Genomic DNA, 18,136 nt, shown 5'->3' with positions numbered 1-18,136 from the left:
CTCTCTCTCTCTCTCTCTCTCTCTCTCTCTCTCTCTCTCTCTCTCTCTCTCTCTCTCTCTGTGATGAGTGCAGCTGCTAGAACTTGGCTTCTTTTTTTTTCTCATTGGTGAAGGGCGGAGACTAGATGCTGGATTGGGTTCTGTTTCTGTCGTCCAGGGAACCTGGAGAATGAGCCCATCTCCCTCTCCTGCAGCTCTGCTGTGACTTCATGGGAAAATTGGTTGTCACTTTGGCCTTTCCCTATCCCCTCTCCTGTGAACACAGATATGGTGCCATTAAGTAATGGCTTTGGGACAATCTGAGATATAAACAGGGAGGAAAGACCACTGTTCTTGAGATGTGGCAGGAGTAATAAAATCACTAATTCAAGCAACCGCTCGCCCTTCAAATCCAAAAAAGAAAGCTTGTGAGCAGAACAGGCTGGAGAACAATGTGTCTTTGGGCGGGCTAATCTAATCACACAGAGAAGCAGCCCGCTTTCTAACTGGCTGGGCCACTTCCACCCTATAGTCTCACGGGGAACAATGTATTAAGTACAGTATTTACAGCGATTTGTTGAATCCTACTGTCTGATTTTGGCAAGTGCCAAGGAAACACAGAATATATCTTGGACGACTTGAGCCTTCCGGGGAGGAGGCTGGAGTTTCCCCAGAGAGGCTGCTTCCCACGGTGGGAAACTGGCTCAGTAGATAGCTCTGTAAAAATGTATACTGTAGCGGGCACTTGGCATGTTAGGGTTCTGCAGCAGCCACAGCTGGTCTTAGACATTTCGGGACCTCCAGAGGTCTGACTCCTAATTTTCCTTACGTTGGTGTGGTCATTGCCTCCCGAAGGGCTGCTAACTTCAAACCCACTCCTCTGTTACATAGTGGGCTGGGTTTGTGTATCAGAAGAGAACATGTGAGTATGTGTGCCTCGGTGTGTGCACATGCATGTGTGTACAGTCTATAAATACATGTCTAAGGACAGATAGAGGACCAGCCTTGAACTCATCATATAACTGAGAATGACCTTGAACTGCTGATCTTCCTACTTCCTCCACCTGGCAGATGAGGTTACACCTATATCCTACCATGTCCAATTCATGTGTGCTGGGGTCTAATCCGGGCATCAGCCCGTACATGGGGCCGTTACTCTACCGACTGAACTGCACCTCCAGACAGACCTCTATCAAAGCTGAAATCACCACCTAAGTATATTAGCAAACCAACCCCCCCCCCCTGAAGTTCCCTCATGCCCCTTTGCCCTCCCTTACTAAGAAACTTCAAAATTGCCTTCTGAAGTATTTCATTTTTCTATATTTCAGATTTTCTTTAGTTTTTCTTCATATTTATGTGCATAGTATTTTTTTTTTTTCGTTTTTCGAGACAGGGTTTCTCTGTAGCTTTGGTGTCTGTCCTGGAACTAGCTCTTGTAGACCAGGCTGGCCTCGAACTCCCAGAGATCCGCCTGCCTCTGCCTCCTGAGTGCTGGGATTAAAGGCGTGTGTGCCACCACCGCCTAGCTGTGCATAGTAATTTTAAAGGAGTAGATCTCATTTTGAAATTTTCATGCATGTATATCATATATTTTCATCCTTCTCATACCTATTTCCCTTTTTCCATCCCTCTCCCTCCCAGTGACCCCTTTCCTTTTCCTAAGTAGCACCCCTTCTACTTTCAAGTCTTTTTTTAAGTTTAGATACCATATATGAAGAGAAAAATGTAATATTTGCTTTTCTGAATATGGCTTATTTTACCTAATGTAAAATTCTCCAGTCCCATTAATATTTTTCTACAAATGAAAAAATTCCATTACATTTTTCTGTATAAATAAAGCTCAACTGTGTATAGAAACATTTTCATTATTTATTCATCTATCTGTTGATAGAATCTAGGCTGCTCCAGTGACTCTGTTCTTCTGACGACAGTTGTGATAGATATTCATGTGCCCTGGATGTGTCTCTGTGGTGTTCACGTAGCCAGGAAGGTGTAGCGCTGTGTTGTTGAGTGGCTCTCTTTTTAGGGTAGTGTCTTTAAGCTTGAAGGACCTCCAGACTGATTTCTGTTGCAGCCTGGCTGATTTCCATTCTCATCAGCAGTGGATGAGGGCTCCCTCCTCTGCCACATCCTTTCAAGCTTGCGCTGTGTTACTTTTTTTTTTTAATAGTAGCTGTTCTTAGGTATTGAAATTTGTAATGGAAGTAAGGATAAAATATTTAGAGAGTAATGTTATAGCTCTCCCTTAAAAGCCTCCCTAAAGTAGCTGTCATTATGAGGTGCAAAATAGGTCACTTCCTTCAGCTTCATGCATCTCACATAAATAGTTTTTATTAAAACAAAACCAAAAATCTTAGTAAGGAATTTTCTCACAGCTTGTTCCGTGGTTCTGTAATGTGGCCCAAGTTCTGTATCTGGCTTATTGCTTTAAGAAGTTAGTTATTATTTTTTATTTGTCTGTAGAATGTTGATAGAGGAATCAACCTCAGAAGGATTTCTAGATTAATTTGTAGAGTAGGAGGTGGTACCCATATACCATTCACCAGGTTTCCCTTCCTAGATATGCCTGTCAAACTCAGGAACCTATAGTGATGTGTTCCCATTAGCTAATGCTATACGTTATTTGGATTTTCCTACTTTACACAGGGTGTCTTTTTTCAGCTTTCAGGATCGCCTCCCTAGTAATTCACGGTAGTTATTCTCAATTCAGGCTTATCCTTGAAGATTTCTCCCTTCCCTGTTTGGAATGAACTTGATGGTTCTGAGGAGACCCCAGCGGCTATTTCACAGAGTTTTTTTTATTGTGAATTTGTCTGATATTCTCCTCATGATTAGGCTGGGTGGTAAAATTCCCAAGGATGAGTACAGAGGCCAGTGCCATTTTCTTTATTTGTTTAAAATAATGTTTTTACTTATTCTTTAAAAATTTCATACAATATACTTTGATCTTATTCTTTCTCCTCCCCCAGTTTCTCCCAGACCTCCCCCACAACCCAACCCACCCAACATCATGTACTCTCTCTCTATCTCTCTAAAAAAACAAACAAAACCATGGAGGCTGTTTTGTACTGGTTATTTGCCCTGAGCGTGGGTCCTGCCCTAAAGTGGAGTTTATATACCCATTGTCATTCCACTGAAGAAAATGGCATTTTGGTTAGAGGTGGGACTTAGCGCCCCCTTCCTTTCCTCTGTGCTAGGATTTTTTTTTTTGTCTTGACTTGAGTTCACGTAGGTCTTGTGTGTGTGTGATGTCAGTCTCTGTGTTCCTATTACAAGTAGCATTTTATAGACCTCATGCTCATCCTTACACTGTTACCTTGACACAATAGTCTTGATGTTGACTGGCATCACCTGGTTGAAGTCCTATGGTCAGGTTTTCCTATTGTGAAGTCCCTGTTTCTGTTTTCCGTACTGTAAAGCTTTTGGAAGGAAATCTCTGCACTCACTCACCATGATGGTTTGTAGGTTTAAATGAGATGTTTAATCCATTGTCTTAGAACCCAATGCTTAGAAAACACTCATTAGCATTGGTTATCTCTGGAGCTGCTCCTGATGCACTAATCCCTTTCAATAAGTAGATGCCACTTTCCCTGAGCACTGCTTCCTTATAGTTCAATGTCTCTCATCAATATTAATTAGAAAATAGAAATGAACACAGTTACCAAAACCTTCCACATGAGATGACTGTAGACAAAGGCTTTCTCGGAGGCTCTGTTCTCATCTGAGTATCAGGACCTGCAAACTGCCAGGCTGCTATCACCCTCCTCTTGTCTGTTCCTTGGGATGGAGTCAGTCATTGAAGACAGAGATGCAGGCAGTCACTGAGGGCAAAGATTCAGGCAGCCCATTGCAAGGAAAAGATGAAGGCAGCCGTTGGAGGCGGAGATGCAGGCGGCCATTGGGGGCAGAGATTCAGGCAGATGTGGAGGACAGAGCTTCAGGCACCAAGAGAAGGGGAAAGCAGTTCAGGAACTGGATCTGCATTATGGTGATATATATGTATTTTGGTCAGGCTTGACAGCTTTTGGATAGAACTTAGGTTTTTTAGGCTAAATTCTCTTTAACACTCTTCTCTGTGATCTAAAAGGATTCCAACCAGTGCAGTTGTTGCCAGAGTAGCTCAGTGAGCTTGGATAATAGCACTCAGTCCTGTCTGGTGGAATAAATAAGAACAGCTGCTCTCTTCTGCAAATACTGTTGGCATGAATTTTTTATTTAAGTCTCTCTGTGTATCTAGTAAACAGTAAGCCATATCTAACATTACTAAAAGCCTCCCAAGTCTCCTTCCAATGAATTCCCTTCACTCCTCTCCATTTGTAAGTTCAGGGTGTAGGGCAGGGTTAATGACCAGTGAAGGAATGCTAGGAAAAGTAGCTCTGAGCTAGAGAAAACAGGCTCCCTTTCTGCCCTCTCTCCCATCTGACCCTCGGCTTCTTTCTAAGATAACATGTTTTTTTCCAACTGTTTCTTGCAGAAGAGAGATTTACAAGGACATCCTTTTGCTATTCCGTATGTACTAGCTGGAGAGATTTATTCATGTTAAAATAATACTCTGTACCCTGAGTGCCTACTGGGAGAAAATTGCCATTCACTATAAGGGATAGGCGATTGCTGAAAATTGTCTTGGTCCCCTTTAAATGGCAAGTAATGCATTCCTTTCTATGTCCTAACAAATTTAGTGAGAATGAGCACCCTTTGTCATGCCGTAGCAAACAAGAGACTTGTCCAGAAAGCTTCGGTGCTTGTCCAGAAAGCTTAGGTGATATTGTTCATTCATTATTATTTCTCCCCCTTCTTTTTCTTCTTTTTGAGGTAGGGTCATGCTATATACTCAGGTTAACTGCCAACTCTTAATCCTCCTGCCTCAACTTCAGCCCACCACAGCTGGAACTGCAGCTTTATGTCACTACCCTTGGCTGTTATCATTCTTTTAGATAGCAGAATGAGATTTCCTGCACCTGTCCAGTTACCTCTGAGTGTTAAGTAGGGAGATAACCATTGGGCAGATTGTCAGCCTCTACAGCAGAGGTGTGTGTGTTTGTGTGTGTGTGTGTGTGCATGTTTGTGTGTGTGTGTGTGTGTGTGTAATGCAGGATCTGTAATGCTTATTCTTCGCTGTCAACTTGGGATTTTGAATTACCATGGGAAACAATTTAAGAATATGAGTATGAGGCTCCATTCAAACATATTTAATAGAGAAGGGAAGATTCACCTGAAATTAGCTATACCACTCCATAGTCTGAATAAAGAAGAGAAAGTGAGCTGAGTGCTAACGTTCCTTTCTCTGATTCCTGTCTACTGGTGTCATGTGGCCAGCTGCCTCAAACTCCTGCCACTATTCCTGCCACCATGGACTGTGTCATCAGACTATGAATTTAAATAAACCCTTTTTTCTATTAGGTGACTGTTTTTCTATGTTTTGTCACAGCAATGAGTAAATGAATTAGTACAGGCCTGATGGTTAGGTTTGGTGGCTCACACCCATAATTCTAACCTTTAGGGAGCCTGAGAAGGGTCACAATAAATTGGATATAAGCCTGGGCTGTGTAGGGAGGTCTAGGCCAGCCTGGGTGACAGAATGAGACCCTTAGGATAAATTCTAAGACATCTTCACTTACCCTTGCAGGTTTGCTCTTCCTTCAAGTCATTGTACATACATTCCTGGGACCAATGAAGATGCTCACAGGTGTACTAGTAGCCCTTATTAAGGTTGCTCAATGGAGTTGCACTTTTGCCATTCAGGTGAAAGCATGGCTGTGAGTGGCCTCAGCTGGTGAGATATACATGGAGGTCACGAACTGTACTTCCCAGTTGACAGTGTTGGAATATCCCTCCATTGCCAACCTTCTTTGCCTCCATTGGTGGGAACACATATGGTGGGTGGCCCGGTTGGTGAACAGTCTCCTGTGGACTGATGGTCATGGAAAGACCCGCTAGCCCAGATTCATTGAGTCAGATAAGCAGGATGTGAGCTCAATTATTCTCTCCTAAGGATCATGTGCCATTTTCCAGCCTGTCCTGAGACATCTGTGATCATTTCTATTTCTGCAGAGATTCAGGATGGAAGGCCTGGGGCCCTGGGCCACAAAACAGGGATGTGTACATGTATGATGGTGGACATGATGGAGAGTCTGTACATAGATTAGGAAGGAAATGAATACGGGCAGAGTGTACACACATACTGCACACACATGTGAACTTAGTCCCTAGCAACCATCTGACAGACTTTAATACCAAACTGCTGGTTGAGTGCCAACAAGAATATCTTGAGAGCACACAATGCTTAATTTATAGTTAGGGAATTTCCGTTGCTTGTCACAGGGCTTGTAAAATTTAAACAGAAGAGAAGAGCAGGATTGGAGAAGGTGGGTGGGAAGCAGAGAGCCCAGGGATGTGGCTGACCAGATTCCTTTAATGTAAAGTCACCCGAAGCTTTCAGCTGAATAGTAAAGTAATTCGCACATAGTTTCCGTTCTTTCAAAGGCAGAAGCTCAGCAGCACTGTCTGCTTTAGCCTTGGCCCCTGCTTGTCTCTTTGTCAGCCCATGCTTCCTGTCTGCTTGCTGGTAGGAAGTGTAACCAAAGCACACCTCTCCTGGGGAGTTCCCAGGCTTGGCTTTCTCCTCCCAACCTGGCAGGAAGGGCCACCCTCTCCAGAGGCACTTGTTTCTCTGGGAGAGACAGTACCAGTGCTGAGATCATTCTGACAGGGGCCCCATGCTGGCTTTCGTGTGAGCACATCCTAGGCCCTTCTCAGTTCATCTAGATTTTCCTTCCTCTACAGCCCTGTTTACAATAAACGTTATCCCTCAGAGGAAAAATCCAGCATTTATTTGGGTTTTGTTGTTTTCCCTTGAAACTTTTCAAAATGCCCAGAATCCTTAGAAGGGAAAATGCTCAGCAAACACAAAAACTCCCCTGGCGTTTTCTGATGATTTGTGCTTTCCTTACTCAAATTCCACCTGGAACCCTTCCCCTTGCTTTTATCTCTTGTAAGTTGATTCTTCTCTGAGTTGATGGAGCTCATGAAATACATAGAAATCAGTTCACAAGTAAGATCTGCCCATGTGCTGCTTGTTTCTATCATGTCTGTGCTGTGTCCTACTGTTAATGCCTTTAAAATGCTCTGAGATGATAAAACCAGCTAGATGACAAGATTATTGGTCCCCTCCCGTTGACATAGCCTGGTTGTTTAACTCTTAGAGCTGTCTGTCCATTTTCAAAATGTGATCCACAGTGTTTACCTTTCTACTTTAGTTTTAGTTTTAAAAATGATCTTTTTCCCCCTACACAAGTCACTTTGATCTCTGGAAGAAAAGTCTTATAGACGTACAAAAACATAGACATAGAGAAAACCATTCTAACTGATCAACAAAGACTTTTAAGAAACACTGCTCATCAGTTCCTAGAGTTGACCAGGCGAGTTGGAGAGCCACGCACTGCATATGGAGGCCAGCATTCCCAGGAGGCCCTCTGGCACTATCGTCACATAGTTGAGTTTTCCTGTAATGTGAAATGAGAAGGAACATGTGGAGAACAAAGCTGCTCTCGAAAAGAACTTGTGGCCAAAGGGTTTGCATGAACCTCAGAAGTCACTTGTGGGAAACCCTATCTGGAGGAAAATTATCTTATCTGCTGGTAAACTCAATGACTAATTTTGTCTCGTATACAATTTGTCCAAAAGTGGTGTTTTCTGTGTCTTTCTAGAAGCACCCTGTCTACGCTGCTCATTCATAGCAAGTGATTTTCCTTGATTCTTAACCACCAATTACTTATCTCACGGCTCTGAGTTAAATACAAAGAAACAAATCAATTGTGATCCCAGCACCAATCCATAGAAAACTCCCTGGGTTTCAAGTCTTCAACACCAGTTTTTAATGATTGTGTCTCCTATTGAAGTTATTGTTGTTGTTGAAGGTAGGAGTGCATGGTGTGTGTGTACGTGGGTGGGTGGACTATTTCTGCACGCTGTAATGTGCATGTAGATTCAGATCACAGTTTTGTGGAAGTGGTTCTTTCCTTAGACCATTTTGTGGGTTCTGGTTCTGGGGGTTCAAAGTCAGACCAGATCATGAGGCCTGCAAGGCACGCACATTTGAGCCTGAGGCCTGGTCCCCAGCTGGTGATCCTGCTGTGGAGTGACCTGATGATATAGACTCAGACATCAGCAAAGGATTAGCACCTTCATGCATTCGTACTGAATGCTTGATCAGGTAGCACCCACATAAGGAAGTAGATCATTGAGGTGTACCTTTCCAGGGTCTGTCTTAGCCCCATAGCCAATCTCTGATTCTCCTCTGCTGCTCTGTGACCAGCTTCCTCCACTACAAACTAACTTTTATAATGTTCTTCCTTGCCTGTGGCCCATGGTAGTGAAGCCAGTTAACTTGAACTAAAACTATGTGTCAAAAGGAATACTTCTTTTCAAATAGCTTCTGTCAGATGTTTTGTCCCATTGACAAAAAGGTATCTAACAATATAGCTGAAAGATCTGTTTTAGGAGTTGAAGATACAGGCACCTTGTCTCTTTCTCCGGCTCTGAATCCTTCTGCTTTCCATGTGTAAACTGGGCATACATTTTCCTGTTGCTGAGTTTGGTATCAATCTTCTGCATTAATCACTGTGAAGCCTCCCATACTGATATATTTAGGATGAGGCCAAAAGTCAAAAGTGGGTAGCCAGCATTATATCTAAGCAAACACCATCACAACAGGGCCAATTAATATTTTCTGGCTACCAGCATTTCCAACTTCATTAGTTCTCTGTGTCTCCACAAAAGGGTCAAATTGAAGTAGTTGAATGGAAACTCTTTATTAAATTTTATCTTTGAGTGAAACCACACATCAGTCTGCTTCAAACTTGACCATAAGTCAGTGTTGCTAAGTTGTCTGATAACTCTTTTTCCTTATTGTTGACAGTACATGATGGTGAATTCTCCTCTAGCTTTCAGGCTAGCTTGAATGATGAAGAGCAGCTGAATATTTCTACAGCAAAATAAACCTTTCTTTGCCCAGAAAGCAAGTATCCACATAGAACAGTAGGACTCGAGGAGAGGCACTTGTCCTGGGAATGTTTCTCCCAGTCAGAACTCTCCGGAGAGTTCAGTCTCATTCTCAATGGCGTCTGCTTTGTCAGCAACCCTGCTATCTCATTCTTGATCAGGTTACTGCTTCTCATGTCTACATTGCATTTACCTTGGCTGACTTTAATATAATAATCATAAATAAAAAAAGACACCGGCCAAGAGTGTAGCTAAGAATGCCTGCTTTGTCATTATCCAAGAGCCTACCACATCTCTAGTGTATCATGAGGCAAGTCTTGATTTTTATCAAGTCACCTTCTCTAATTCTTTATTTTATGCGTATGAATGTTTAGTTTCAATGTATGTTTAAGAACCACATGCATGACAGGTGCCCATTGAGACCAAAAGGTGTTATAGCCTCTGGAACTTGAGTTACAGATGGTTGTGAGCCTCCATGTGGGTACTGGAAATGGAACGTGGGTCCTCTGCAAGAACAGCCAGTGCTCTTAGCCTCTGAGCCATCTCTCCAGCCCCAGATCCTCTAATTCTTATTTTTCTAAATTCTTCCATTTAAAAATAATATTTTGAAATGTAAAATGTTAAAGAAAATGTGGTGATTTTGATCAAAAATTTGTTTTTCCAAATTCTGTTCTAAGGAGTCTTAGGTACAAAGATGATTCTGGTGCACCAGGAGACAAAGGAGAGAGAAGAGAAGGGCAGATCTCCGGACTTCTAGAAAGGAAAAACTGCAGCAACAACCGTGTCTATGCAATAAATATCTAAATGGTTCCTATACGAAACGCAATCTTCTGTTCAAACCCTGAAAACCTGCACTCTATGCCATCTTGAATTCTGGATTATTTTCCTTCCTCCTGATTCCCAGTTAGATAATTGGTATTTTTCATCTTCTGTGACCCATTTTCCCAAACCACTTAAAAGTGAATTATGGCCTGAGCTAATTACTTCTATTAGTCCATCATGCCCTCCCACTATTATATATTCTTGTTACTGGGAAGCTGTAAGGTTAGATTGATGGACAGGTACATAAATACAGGTAAGAAAGAAGTGAGAGAGAATGGGTTGGCGTATATTTGTCTTCATTTGTTCGATACTGACATCTATTTTTAAATTATTTGAATATATACATATATGTATCTATTTACCATTTACATTAGGAAACACATTTCACTCATGTTTTTTTATTTCATAAACAGTAACAAAAGCAACATATTCTGTAGTAACCTTTTTAACCTTTTTATATTTTTTGGAAGTCAAACTGTATTCTAGATGCTCAGAATGCAACAAAGAGCAAAAATACAAGCTCCTCATGGGTTTCGTTTTATGCTGAAGGAAAAAAGAATAAAGTGAAATATGTAGGGTGCCATTAATGATACACGTTATAATGAGTACAGGGCCAGAAAGCAGAGGAGGTGGCCATCTTATAGCTACCGTGCAGGGACAGAAGAAGATGAACCAAGGATCTTGAGGGCCTTCTATCTAGAGGAAGCAGTAAGGTAAAGGCTTAGAAGAAACACTAACTTGCTACATTCTGAGACCAACAAGGAGTGTGGGACACACAGTAGGAAGGTAAGCAGCTGATTGCTATGATGTTGGGGTCATGGGGGGAAATACTGACTTTCACTTTCTTAGCTTTATGAAGATTTTATCTTTATTTGTGTTTCTGTGAGGTATGTGCATGCATGCACACACATGCTCGTGAGTGCCGAAGGAGGTGCAAAGATGTCAGGTCCCCTGGAGCTGGAATTGGAGGCAGGTGTGATCCTCCAGGTGGGGGTGTTGGAAACTAAACTTGCAAGAGCAGGGAGCTCTATTAACTGCTGAGCCATATTTCCAGCTCCTCACTTCATTTTCTTTAACTGCAACAATCTGGGGGAGCTACTGGTTAATTTTAAGTAGACAGATGTCACTGACTGACCACTCTTGATGTTGGCTACAGCATGAGGGTAGGAAAATGTTTCCTATACAAATCCAGATAGTGAGTATTTCATGTCTGATCATTTCTGTCAGGGCAGTGACTGTCACTCAGAACTGCTCTCCGCAACTCTGCTGTTTCAGTATAAAAACAGCAATAGAAAAAAGGCATGTTAATGGCAGTAGCTGTTACAATAAATTATTACAAAAGAAGATAAGCTATGGGCAGGGTAGATTTGATTCACATGCCGTGATTGGTCAATCCTGACCTAGGTCATTCAGTTTTCAGTTGTGGCTATCTATGAAGGGTAGTGTTCACTTCTGATCCACTCTCTATACCATACTCAATTGAGGCTGCTATCTATTCATAATTTTTATCTGCATAAATCATTTGTTATTACCTTGAATCAACACATAATATAATGAGTGTTAATTGGCTGCTATTCAAAGGGCTTGTTATTAAAAAATATATATATATATAGTTTTCTGCATCACTTTAGGTAATGGGTACCAGCACAAGGATACTGTTCCCTGTGATTGCCACTCCAAACGCAGGATAATCCATCCCCTTCCTTACTCTCTTCTCTGAAAGATTTCCTTTATTACTTAATTGAAATATAACATGGACCTCAACTGCCAATCATAGCAAGAAGTTTGATTTTCTGTCAGACACATAACATACTTTAAAAAAAAAGAAAAGAAAAAAGGAAGAAAGATGAAGGCATAAGTCACAAAACAATCCCACACCAGTTTGGAATTATGATTCATAACAGGGTTATTTATTTAAAGGGAAAAACTTACAGATCACCGTCCTAGACTACAGCCCTCTGCGCAACCAGGAAAGGAGTCTAGTAGCCGGAAGCACAAATTCTGAGAATTGGGTGACGAAGATGATTGGTAACAGCTAGTAAAGTCCATGTAATTATGGACTTTATAGATATATCCCATAAGGAAAGCAAGCATGAGCATATCTTTGAAGAATATTCATAAACAGATCTTGCTCAATCATTTTAAGGCACAATGAAGCATTTTAAATAGTGCCCATTACGAAGGGGCTGCTGCTGTTCCCCTGCTCAGTCTTTGTAGATTTACAGATGACTGCCTTAGCTTCTTCATTTGTCTAGAAAGCCAATGATATCAACTTGAAGGAGGCAGCTTGGCTGATAGGCGGCCCAGCTTGCTTTTATGGTGTTTCTAGGGACAGAACATTTGAATTGGGCAAAATGGGAAAACAAATTGGTCTTCTTTCCAGCCACATACTATAACAGCAGCAAGAAGTAACCCTTATCTATCGCCTCCTCTTTGTAGCTGCTTGTTGAAGTGCTTTATGGGAAACTCATTTCATTCTCATGATGTGTGAGGGGGATTGCTCTTTTCCTCATTAATGGCTGAGTCATTTGCCCAGGGCCATACAGCTAATAAGTAGTGAAGCTGGGATTTCAGCCGAAGCTGCCTGACTCCATGATTTTGTCCCTTAATCTCTGCACTAAGTAACTGTCCATGTGTGTAAGGAATAGATGCCGGGAAAGCGTCTTAGAAACTCAATTACTACTAAACATGTTACACATGTAAAGAATCATGAAGTCCTTTAGTGAATGCTTGTGGGAAAGTGACATATATCAGGTCATTATGCACTTAAAACTTAGTTTTAAAAACTCGATTCTTTTCTAATATCAGATTTATCTTGCATAGAGGCCATTTATAGGGAAAACAAAACCTGAAACAAATTTTTAAGCTGCTTAAGAACGATATATGGAGTAACTCAATAAAGTAACGGAATATTATATAGCAGAATATATGCTCTAATACACAGTCCATAATTCACAATTAAGCCTTGGCCCCAGACAAACTGGTGTTAGAGATGAGAAATTCAAGCATATGGAGACTCTCAGAAATCCTTAAGTATTCTCTTTTTGGACTGTTCTTGGCTCTCCCACCAAATTAGCTCCAAACTTTTTATTTTTGGCATTGTTCCTGTCTCTGCCCCTCTGGGCTCTGATTTCCCTTTTTGTCTAAGCGTTTCCTGTATTTGTGCAGACAATGACCAACGGATCTCCGAATCCATGCTGTGCATGTGTGAAATATTAATGTGAGTTCTGCCCAATAAAACCCCATGCCCATCTGACTTCTTGGACATTTACAGCAAACATGCTAGGGTAGTGTCCTTTTCAGAGTGCTTCTTTTTTTCTTAGTGATCTCTCTAGAGCCTTCTGTAAGCTAATGGCTCCCCACCCACTTGAGATTTTGCCCATCACATTATATCTTTCTTCCAAGGAACAAAAATAGAACTCGTTTTTGACAGCATGGGAGACATTCCCGTGCTGTGGCTCCAGGAAAGATCTTCTAATCTAAGTAGACAAACTCTTGCTGAAGAAACGAGACCAAATGGCATGTATAAACTCCAAGGAAAGCATTCTTGTTTTGTGAAGTCTTTCCACGCTGCAACTGTTGGGAACTCTGCATACACTGATAGCAGTTAGGTTTATGGAAAAAATCAACAGCTATAAACAGCTGGACACACTGTCAAAACCGAGTGCTGTCAGCCTAATGTTTTCTCCAAGCCTTCTGTCCTGAGAAACTTGGAGTTTCTTAATTGACATTTTTAAGATGAGTGAGAAACATGGGTGAAAGGAGTTGATTTCCTAAAAGACAAACTGGATAAGGAGTTTGAGCTAGCAAGTTCAAAAGCAGGAAACAAATTAGCCATCGTGTGTTGGGATCACGGCCCTGTTTGCTTGCCATTCTCATAAAGGGCTCACATGCAACCAGATCAATACACAATCGGTTTGCTTGTAAGCCTGATAACCTCAGCGTTTGTTATTGTTTTATTTTATCTTTGACTCATGGTCTAAACCCATTACACAATGAAATCTCTCATCTTGAGAAATAATTATGAGCTGCCTTTTTGGGGTTACCAGGGACCCATAAAGAAACCAAAGGTCTTTGGTGTTTGTTTTCAGCCTCAGATCAAATCAAACTGAGATATGATTTTGGCAGTTCATGAAGCACAAATGTGATTTTCTTTATAGTGTTCTTTTATTTCTTAATTGACAGCACTGTCTCAATTATTATAAATAAACTCCTCAAGTCCGTATATGCTAACACATCACTAGTGAGGAAATGAGAACAGCCAATGACTTGTACTTGTAAGCTCTAGGCAAATACATTGCATAAATAAAATGTTGAAACACAGATGAGTCAGTGTTCTTATTTGTGGTTCCTTTTAAATGCACTGTACTGCATTGTCTGATAGGGGCCTTTTTGAAAGGAATTAAATTAGTGGCATGTCTAAAACTGAGCTTACCTGGTTATGGTAGTGCATACCTTTAATCTCAATGCTTGGGAGGCAAGGCATTCATATCTCTGTGACTTGGAAGCCATCCTGGTCTACTTAGTGACTTTTAGGCCAGCCAGGGCTACATAGTGAGAGATCCTGCCTCAAAATAATTAATCAACTCACTAATTAAAAAATTGACTTGACTATAGTCATTTTGGAGAAATTTTAGAAAGCAATTGTCTCTCCTGATTTCTCAAGGGACCCTTGTTTGTCTACCATACATGCTAGTATGGCTTTCATTGGAAATAAAAACTTGAAAGCTAAACTTAGTATTTATGCTTGATATTAGTCCTGGATACATAGGTGATTTCTGTCAGTCTTAAATTTTGACATGTGGTGTTGTCATAACTAGGAGACATGACATAAATATTTTCAAAGTGTCTGGGACACAGTGACTAATAAAAGACAGAGATGGGTACACACACACACACACACACACACACACACACATCACTTTTTGTTCATCCATTCATTCTCCTGTGGAAAGTTGGGTTGCTTCTCCTTTTGTCTGTTGTGGATAGTATTCTTGTTACTGTGTGGTACAAGTTTCTACCCCCACTTATGTAGGGCATATTTCCCCCAATAGAACCCTTGGATTCTATGATAATTCTGGGTTTTCTTTTTCCAATCTTTTTAGCTGTCTTCAGATCACTTCTATTGTTTTAACATTCCTACCAGCCTGAATTGGGATTCCCATTTCTCTGTGTCCTTCAAAGTAGTTGTTACAATACCCATCGGAGTTAGTTAGATATAAGATGGTATTGCATTGAGGACTTGATTTCCATTTCACTGGTGGCCAGAGATATTGAGAATATTTTATATTTTATATGTGATCAGCATTTATGTACTTCACAGAAACTCTGTGTTTGTTTGCTCATTCTAAGTCATTTGTAATTTGAAATTGCAGAGAATTTGTGTGTGTACATGTGTATATTCTGTGTACGCCCTTTCTAGGATATGTGATTTGCAAGAGTTTTCTCCCATTCTGCATTTTTATTCTATTGGTGCACAAAACAGTTAAATTTTCAGATTAATTTCTTTTTATTTCTTAATTATTTTTAATATTGTGTCAAAATATTGTAAACCCGGTTTCTTTTAAAAAATAGTCATGTCCATACTGGTTAGCCTGATGAATTCTATCAAAAATAGAAAAGGAGATGACATTGATCTTAGGTAAAATCTCTCAAAAAATAAAGTGAGAAATTGTAATTTTTATATGCAATCATAACTTAGACACACAAAAAGAATGGAAACATTTCAAAAAGTAGATATTTTGTGATGGACTTATCCTTGGAACATGAAGTAAAACACTTGAAAGTTCATCAATGTAGTTATCAAGCATATATTACATTAGGAAGAATATGATTTAAACAACACATTAAAAACTATCAGCAAATCAGAAAAAAATGAAAATAGTTTTTGAGGCATTTTAAGTATCAAAAAAGCTCAAGTATTTCAGCAAGCTTAAAATTCCCTATATAGGAAGGACAACCTTGGACTATTGGCCATTTTGCAACCCCCTCCTAAATGCTGTACCATATCTGTTTTTTTCTGGGCTAAGGATTGAGCCAGGGCTTTGTGCACAGTAAGCAGACTCTTTACCGGTTGAATTGCATAGTCATGTAGTACATGATTTTATAATAAAATATGAAACAAGTAGGAATAGCAGAGACTTTTAATTTGATAAGGTGGAACTGAAAAGTCTATAGCTAGCATCATAATAAGGAAATGCCCACCCTCCGTCTGAGACTGATACTGGTAAGGACGTGGTGTAGGAGGATCTTCTTTCTATGTGTTGCTTTCATTGGTTGAATAAAGAAAACTGCCTTGGCCTTTTGATAGGGCAGCCCTTAGATGGGCGTGGTAGACAGAACAGGATTCTGGGAGGAAGAGGGCAGTGTGGCAGATGCTATGGCTCTCCTCTTCGAGAAGGACGCTGGTTAGACTCATGCTGGTAAGCCACCGTCAAGTGGCAATACACATTAATGAAGATGGGTTAAACTAATATGTGAGAGCTAGCCAATAAGGGGCTGGAGATAATAGGCCGGCAGTGTTAAATTAATACAATTTCCGTGTGGTTATTTCCAGGGGTTAAGCTAGCTGGGTGGCAGGAAGCAGCCTGCCGCTCCTTTTACTATAAGGATATCTACTCTCTGTTCCTCTAAATACCATTTCTTTTTCTTTTTCTTTTTCTGGAACTAGCTCTTGTAGACCAGGCTGGCCTCGAATTCACAGAGCTCTTGTAGACCAGGCTGGCCTCGAATTCATTTGTCTCTGCCTCACAAGTGCTGGAATTAAAGGCATGCACCACCCATGCCCAGCTTTAAGTAGTATTTCTTAGAGATCATAGCTAATGCAATAAGAGAAGCACACTAAATAAAAGTGCTGATTGAAAGGAGAAAAGTAAAGCTCTTTGCAGATGATATGTTTAAAGGTATTGAATCTCCTAAAGAGTTTATAAAACATGGGGTTTACTGTTGGTGTGTAAATAAAGTGTAGTTTGCATTCTGGGCCAAAGAAATAGAAAATGATAAATAAATATAATGGAATGGTAAAACAAAAATATCTAGAGATAGTTTTAACACAATGCTTGAAAAAACTAGCACATGAAATACTATAAGACATTGCCTATAGTAATTAAAATGATCTTATTATATAGGAAGAGATGCTGTGTTTAGATTGAGTTATCAGTTATTTCTAGACTCATCTATTGAGTCAATGTAACCCAACTTGAATCTCCACCAGGTTTTTGTTTGTTTGTTCATTCTATAGATAACTTAGGTTTCAAATTCACAAGGCATTGTAGAAAGTGCTAGAATATCACAGTAGCCTTGAATAGGAACAAAGTAGAGGGATCATACTGTGACTTCCCAACTTCTGATGCAACTGTGCCAACCAAAACTGTGATCCTTGTCCAGAGATGAGAACCCAAAATAGAACCTTAACTGTCAAGGGAGAACAGATAATGCCTTAAGAAGAGTTCTGGAATAATTGGAATGCCAATCCCCATCTTACACCACTCACAAAAGATAATGTGAAATATGTCACAAACCTGAAGGAGGAAAAAAAAACCTAACTTAAAGTTTTCAGAAAGAAACATGGCAGAAGACCTTTGCAGTTTTGGAGATTGTTAGGCATACTGTGAAAAATCCACAAATATCAGTAAATTAGAGATAATCACATTTGAAAACTTGAACTAATAAAGACATTGTTAAGAAATCAATCAACTATGCATTTGGTAAAAATTAATGTCTGCAGTATATAAATTGTTTCCACTGCCCAATAAATAGTAGAACAACCCAATAAAAATGGGCAAAAAGCTTTGTCAAATACTTCCCAGTAGGAGATCCGGAAATGGCTGGTAAGCACATGAGCAAAGTACCCCAAACCGTCCATCACCAAGGATGCAAATTAAACCACAGTGAGAGCCCCCACCAATGAGGCTATATTTACAAACACAAACCCAGGAAAGTGTGGCAAAGCTGCAGGGTCTCTTACCTGTTTTTGTGAGAGTGGATGTTTCCTAGCCTACTGTAAATGAAACCCCAGAAGTTTCTTCTAAAACTGATCTGTATCTGTCTCCTGCTGGCCATTTTACTTCACGTTACTTTCCAAAGAGATATAAATGCCTATGGTCTGCATAAAAACTTGTTTGAGTATCCCAAAGTAGAAATGGCCTTTAGCGTCCAAACTTGAGTAAACAAACTCTAGGATCATAAAAGGAATGTGAGTTACATTACAAAACCAAAACTATGATAGCATAGACCAATCCCAGAACACACACACACACACAGACACACACACACACAGACACACACAGACACACAGACACACAGACACACACACACACACAGACACACACACACA

Source organism: Microtus ochrogaster, chromosome 16, assembly GCF_000317375.1.
Source record: "Microtus ochrogaster isolate Prairie Vole_2 chromosome 16, MicOch1.0, whole genome shotgun sequence".
Classification (NCBI taxonomy): Eukaryota; Metazoa; Chordata; class Mammalia; order Rodentia; family Cricetidae; genus Microtus; species Microtus ochrogaster.
The sequence above is the reverse complement of the archived record's forward strand: the minus strand, read 5'-3'. Positions refer to the sequence as shown.